Source organism: Colobus angolensis, unplaced genomic scaffold (genome assembly GCF_000951035.1).
Source record: "Colobus angolensis palliatus isolate OR3802 unplaced genomic scaffold, Cang.pa_1.0 Scaffold24, whole genome shotgun sequence".
Taxonomy (NCBI): Eukaryota; Metazoa; Chordata; class Mammalia; order Primates; family Cercopithecidae; genus Colobus; species Colobus angolensis.
This window is the reverse complement of record NW_012115599.1, coordinates 9,138,274-9,145,321: the sequence shown is the minus strand read 5'-3', so window position 1 is coordinate 9,145,321 and position 7,048 is coordinate 9,138,274.

The following is a 7,048-nucleotide window of genomic DNA, read 5'->3' as shown; positions in this document are numbered from 1 at the left end:
TTGTAGGCCAGCACTTATTGTAGCACAAATTGGAATGGGGAGGGGGCGAGGGTGTGTCTAACCCGATTTCTCAACTGGCCATTCTGAGATATCAGGCGGGCCATCAGAAATTCTGTTTCCATAAAGATCCCATAACTTTCTAGAAGGGCAGCAAAACTTTGAGACTGGCCTGCGCTAAGAGAAGGCCGTGGGCGTGGTTAAGAGGACAGATTTTGAAATCAGATCTACTTTGGCTCAAATTTTGACCCTTTAATACCGGTGTGATTTGGGGCAAGTTGTTCAGTGTTTCTGGGCGTCAGCTTCCTAGTCTATAAAAATAAGGATAAAAACACCTATTTTATAGGTCGGAGAGCTAAGCCATGTAAAAAGCTCAGCGTGGCGTCTGACCATGCCAGATTCACAATGAAAATGGCCACTGTTGGGGCAAAGGAAAAAACTCCACCGTTGCCCTCTTAAGGCTTGCTGAAAATTCGACTCACAAAAGGCAGATTAAGTGGAGAAAGAGCATACAAATTTATTTTATTAGAGCTAACGTGACACGGGAGCCTTTAGGGTGAAGACCCAACCCCCCAGTGGGGTGTAGAGGCTTATATGTTCTACTTCTTTGTTTTCTCTAACTTGCTTCGGAGGAAGATACCCTTCTTCTCAGGGGAAAGGGAGATGGGGAAGTGTGGATGATTTTAGAGGAGTAGTCTTTTTTCCTATAACATGGATTCAGTTCATGAAAACTCAGGGAACATGCTAAAGGCAATTGTTTTCTTCTTTGGTAGGTGCAGACTTTAGGCAGATAAGGGAGCTTCAGAGAACAGCATCTTCCTATGCTTTGGGAGAGATGGGTGGGGACGCAGAGGTCAGAGAGACCTTGAGGCTCCTTTTTCAGTTCAACATGTACAAATGGCCATATTTTGGGGTATTGGTTTCTGAGCTCCAATACCACTCATAGGTGTTTTATTTGGGCGTTAATTGTGGCAGTTAAAAAAAAAAAAAAAACAAACCTGTTATAATTTGAAAACTGCAGAGAATGAGTACATTTTAGCTAGAAACTTTGATAAATTGGTTGTACTGAATAAGGCTTTCAACCTGTTTTTTATATATATATATTTTTTTTTTTTAAACTGATCAGCACAGGAGTTTTGACTTGCTCAGTTTCCGACCTGGGCTGGTTTACTCCTCCTTAGGCCTTAGGCAACCTGGTGGCCCCCCCGGCTCCACTTAGTGCAGACACCTAATGGTCACAGTGCGCTACAGCCCAAAGCTTCTGGGCTCCAGCACTGTTCCCGCCTCGGCCTCTCCAGCAGCTATGACTGCAGCTGTGCACCCACCACACCCAGCTATATTCTTATTTTTAACGATCAAAATCATAGAACAAATGTTTACTCTTAAATCCTATTCAGCGATGACCTTGTGTAGTACTTGACATAGAGTTAAGTCATCACAGTGTCTGGTTTTTAGCTCTTGTGCTCTTAGATGACATAAACGCAGACAGTCATGAAAGGGCTGCCCAGCCCACACTCCCACCTCTGAGCCCTTACATAAGCTCTGCCAGGTTTACCTTCCTGCTCCAGATTGATTTCTCCATAGAGGACCTTACCTCCTGTTTTGCTGGAAAATCAGAAGCATGAGGCAGGAACTGCCTCAACTTCCTGCTGCCAAATCTCAAGTCTCCGGAATCTAGCTTCCCACTTTGCCCTTCCCCTCATCCAGGTGGAGCAGTCCCTCAAGGCCAGACCCCCAAACCCTTTTACCTCTTTCCTCCTCCTTCTCAGGATGCTTGCATTAACCATCACTCCAGATCACTCTATATTTTTTCAACCTCACTTTTTCCCAGATTCTTCCGATTGACATCGGACTATGTTCAAAATTCCTTAAAGATAAGAAAGTGAAGATCCTTTTATCCACCACTATTAATTAGGAAGCAGGTTTGACTGCTATAAAGGCCCCAAATAATCGAATCCACTTAAAAAACTTAAACAAGATGAAAGTTTACTTATTTCTCACATAAGCTGGCAGGGCGGTACCTCAGGGGCAGGGACTTCAGCTCCTTAAGGGTCCTCACTCCACCATTCCTAGGGGTGGCCTTGTCTCCACAGTTCATGATAACTCGCACTGCTGTAAGCAGCATCAGGAAAGAGGGATGGGGAGATGGAGAGCCCTACCCCATGAGGATATGACTTCCACTCACCTCCCAACAGGCCAGAATTTAGCAACATGGCCATGCTCAGCTGCAAGGAACGCTGGGGATCAGAGCCATTATTCTGGTACCCAGTTGACATCGTTTGGATATTTGTCCCTGCCCAAATCTTGTGTTGAAATGTAATCCCCGGTGCTGGAGGCGGGGCCTGGTGGGAGGTGTGCGGAGCATGGGGGCGGATCCCTCCTGAGTGGCTTGGATCATCTCCTTGGTGATAAGTGAGCTCACACTTCAGTTCACACAAGATCTTTTCTTTATAAATTAGTGAACCAATTAAACCTCTTTTCTTTATAAATTACCCAGTCTCAAGTATTTCTTGACAGCAATACAAGAATGCCCTAATATACCAGTTAAACATAGAGGCTCTATTACTGTACCAGGAGTGAGAATAGGTATAGAGTACAGCAAGCAAATCTGCTCCCACACACCATATCCCCGCCAAGAACAGCCCAATCTCTATTTTCTCCTCACCCCAAGTTTTCAAATGAGTTGTCCACACTCATCATCTCTACTTCCTCTCTGTGTTTGTTTTCCACATAGATGAGAATTTGCAAAAGTGTTTTGAAGCAAGGGAGAATGTTTTTTCTCATGTCAGATGGGTAATGTGCTGACATATAACAATGCTTGAGGGAGGCACATCTCATTCATAAGCACGAAAACCCAGTCGTTACACGTAACTGCAAAAGGATCAGAGAGAATATTACACAACTTCATTCTGTGAAGGTGGGACTAGGGGTGGGTTGATCTGCTTAAGAAGACCTGGAAGGTGAGGTCCAGGGAGCTAAGTAAAGCCATGGAAGGAGACGTTGTTGTCCAGGAATGGGCTGAGTCAAGGAGACAACCAGGAGGCAATCCATGCTGAGGGCTGAGAGAATTGGATCTTGTGTGAAACTGAATGAAGGAGGAGAGGACACACATGGTGGGAAGAGGGGATCAGACAAGGGTCGGGGAGGCAGATGGGAGGCAGTGAGGGTGCCTTTTAAATTCCTGATCTCATGCTTTGTAAATTTGTAAATGTGGTGATGGGGGTGCCTTTTCACTTGGTACCAACTGTGCTTTCCCAGAATGGGGTAGCTCCTTAAAGGAAACATATACAGAGAAGGACGAAATTCTTTTTTTTTTTTTTTTAACCAGAGTCTTGCTCTGTCACCCAGGCTGGAATGCAATGGCACGATCTCGGCTCACTGCAACCTCTGCCTCCCGGGTTCAAGCAGTTCTCCTGTCTCAGCCTCCCAAGTAGCTGGGATTACAGGTGCCCGCCACTGTACCCAGTTAATTTTTTTTGTATTTTTAATAGAGACAGGGTTTCACCATGTTGCCCAGGCTGGTCTTGAACTCCTGACCTCAGGTGATCTGTCCGCCTCGGCCTCCCAAAGTGCTGGGATTACAGGTGTGAGCCACCATACTTAGCCAACAAAATTCTTATGTGCACTGATTTTTCTCTACTTAGATCTGTTCATACTTATGGTATTTATTAGGTAACCCATGTTTGGAGCATTGCAGATGAAACTTATTAAATTTTTGAAAACATAGCCTTTGATATCAATGCAAAGCACACGTTAAGATAAATCTGGGGTCCAGGCGTGGTGGCTCATGCCTGTAATCCCAGCACTTTGGGAGGCCAAGGCAGGCGGGTCACCTGAGGTCAGGAGATCGAGACCAGCCTGGCCAACGTGGTGAAACCCCGTTTCTACTAAAAATACAAAAAATTAGCCAGGCATGGTGGCACGTGCCTGTAATACCAACTACTCAGTGGCATGAACCCCGGAGGCAGAGGTTGCAGTGAGCCAAGATTGCACCATTACACTCCAGCTAGGGCAACAAGACCAAAACTCCATCTCAAAAAAAAAAAAAAAAGAGAGAGAGAGAGAGAGAGAAATCTGGATAATTTCTGAGTCACACTGCCAGAGATCAAATCCTGGCTTCTATACAAATTCGCTCTGTGGCTTTGGGCAAGTGACTTCGTCCCTCTGTTCTTAATTTATAAAGTGGAGATAATAAGAATACATTTAGTTCCAGTAAGGTTGTTGACACTAACATAAAACCCAATCCAAGTGGGCTTTAACAGGAAAAGGGAAATTACAGGCTTACGTAATTCAAAAGATCTAATGGTAGCCTTCAAGTCTGGTTTGATCAAGGCTCCGGTTCAGTTTCTCTGAGATTTCCTTTGACTTTGATCATAGTAGCAAATTCGGTAGGAATGCAGATTTCCCTTTGCACAGCCTGCCATCTAGGAAAGGATGTTCACACCCAGAATTCCTGGCCGTGCTTCCAAGATTCAGTCTAGCTGGACTGGAATGGTGACCACCCACAGAACCTCACCGTGGGCAGGGTTGATGAGCTGATCCTAGGGCCGTACCTGACCCCTGGAGCCAGGTATGGAATTGGCTTCCCTGGAACCTGCTGGACTCCTTTCAGAAGTCAGAGGCTGCTGGGAAGAAGGAAGGGAAAATACAAGCATGGGAAGCAAGCTAGAGGAATTGTTACTGACCACAGGTTCTTAGGCGCCCATGCAATAGAAATTGACAGGAGGCCAAACAAGTTTCCCAGACAAGACTTTATGGGAGCCTGTGCTCCAACACAAGGAAACTAGCCCAGGAGCAAGAGTTCTTGGCTGGCCCCACTTAGGGGAGTGCATTTCAGTGTCTTAAGGAGGGTGACATGCATAATTCATGAGGTGGGTGAGCTTCACTAAATGTGTGGGGTGGAGTGCAGGGTGTACAGGCATGGTAAGGAATCATGCCAAGACATACTGTTGCATGAGCAGAAAACAGCAGATAGGCCCTCCCCAGGCAGGGATTTTAGTATTATAATGAGGCAAGGGGCAAAGATCATTCTTCTGATCTTACGTGCATGCAGGCTGTGGGATTAACTCCCTTGAGTAAGATTTAGGGTGGATGCTGCTTATCTTAGTTTCTTCAAGGTCGCAAGGTCAGCGGGGATGCGCTGGAGTGATGGTGGTGCAAAGTCTGCTAATTAACAGGTGTGGGAGTGGGGGCCTCATCCCGGTGAGGGCCGAGTCCTGTCCCTATGCTGTGTCACAATCTGCTATATCCATGCACATTGTTTTGACCCAGGACTCCTCCCCCAGCAGTTATGGCCTTCTGGTGTCCGAAGTTAACCGTAAAGAAGCAAACATCGAGCTAGTTTGTCACAGGAAATGTTGACAGACTCAGAAAGGAAAAGGCATTATAAGTCACAGCAATGCCATGTCTATACTCATTTCCAAGAGCCACATTGTAACTCACATGTGTAATGGCTGTGAAACTCAAACTCTTTCTCCAGGGCCAGAGTATGACTTTCATGGGTCTCCATTTTTGCCTTCATGATCCCTTTCTTCTACAAAAAGTACTAAAAACTGTATTTTATTACTAAGTTGATACTGACAGAGTTCAAGACATAGTATCCACAAATATAGCACGCTGGCATTTGAGAAAACAGCAGAAGCAGGAAGGTCACTCTCACCTTCTCTGCACTGTGTCCCTGAAGAGGGCCTTAGAGAATTATCTGACCTTCCTCGGAAGAAAACCTTCATTCCAGAGATGTCCTTCCTACACCCAAGGAAAGGAATGTCCTTTTCTGTGAAGACACAGGAACACAAAAAAGAATCTAAACAGGCCTTGCTAAGTACTTTCCAGTTTAATATCATTAGATCATACTTTTTTATCCTCCAATCATACTTCTGCGTGGCTGTCTATAAAATACACAGTTTTTTCCTGTTTCTTTGGGCCTTCATTTCTGAGTGTTCCCATGTTACATTTTTTTTTCTTTTTGAGAGAGAGACAGTCTCACTCTGTCACCCAGGCTGGAGTGCAGTGGCACAATCATAGCTAACTGCAGCCTCAACCTCCTTGGCTCAAGTGATCCTACAGCCTCAGCCTCCAAAGTAGCTGGGACTACAGGTGTGCACCACTGCACCTGGCCAACTTTTAAAATTTTTAGTAGAGACGAGGTCTGGCTATGTTACCTGACTGGCCTTGAACTCCTGGGCTCAAGTGATCCTCCTGCCTTGGCCTCCCAAAGTGCTGGGATTGCAGGCATAAGCCACTTTGCCCAGCCCACATAAAATTTGTATTAAATAAATTTGTGTGCTTTTCTCTTGTTAATCTGTCTTTTATTATAGGTGCCTCAGCCGTGAACCTTGTGATGAGTGAGAAACCCTTCTCCCCTACAGTATGTCTGTATTAACATTATATATTAAAACATTGTCTTCTAGTTAAAAAATTGAAACATTTTCATGAGCCACTAAAAGTATCATGAACTCTGGGCTCTGCCCCAGCTGTGCCCAGTGGATGGGTCCGCCCTGCCTTTATTCCCAATGCACCACAGGAGAAAAGTTTCAATGTGCACCTTGCCGAGAATTTCATCTTCTTTATGTTACCCACGGCATTTTCTGAGCAGCTTTCCTGGAGCTCCGTCTGCCATCTTGCTTATGAAAACCCCAAGTTGTGTAACGCTTACCTGACAGAATGGTAATCCAGATCTCCTTCAGGCTACAGGCAGATGGAGGCCTGCAGAGATGGCCTGAAAATAAGTAGCTGGAGTCCTAAGAGAGTGGAAAGGAAAGTGTTCTGTGCAGTGTTCAGGCACTGAAGCTGTCCTGTTAGTGAATGAGGAAAGAGGAAGAACCCTAAAATGATCCCAGTGGCCTGCACACCTTCCTTCCTTCTGTTAAGTTTCTATAATCTTGAGTAGGTTCATCCTTTTATTAAAAAGTTTAATAAGCCAGGCATGGTGGCTCAAGCCTGTAATCCCAGCACTTTGAGAGGCCGAGACGGGCGGATCACGAGGTCAGGAGATCGAGACCATCCTGGCTAACACAGTGAAACCCCATCTCTACTAAAAAACACACAAAAA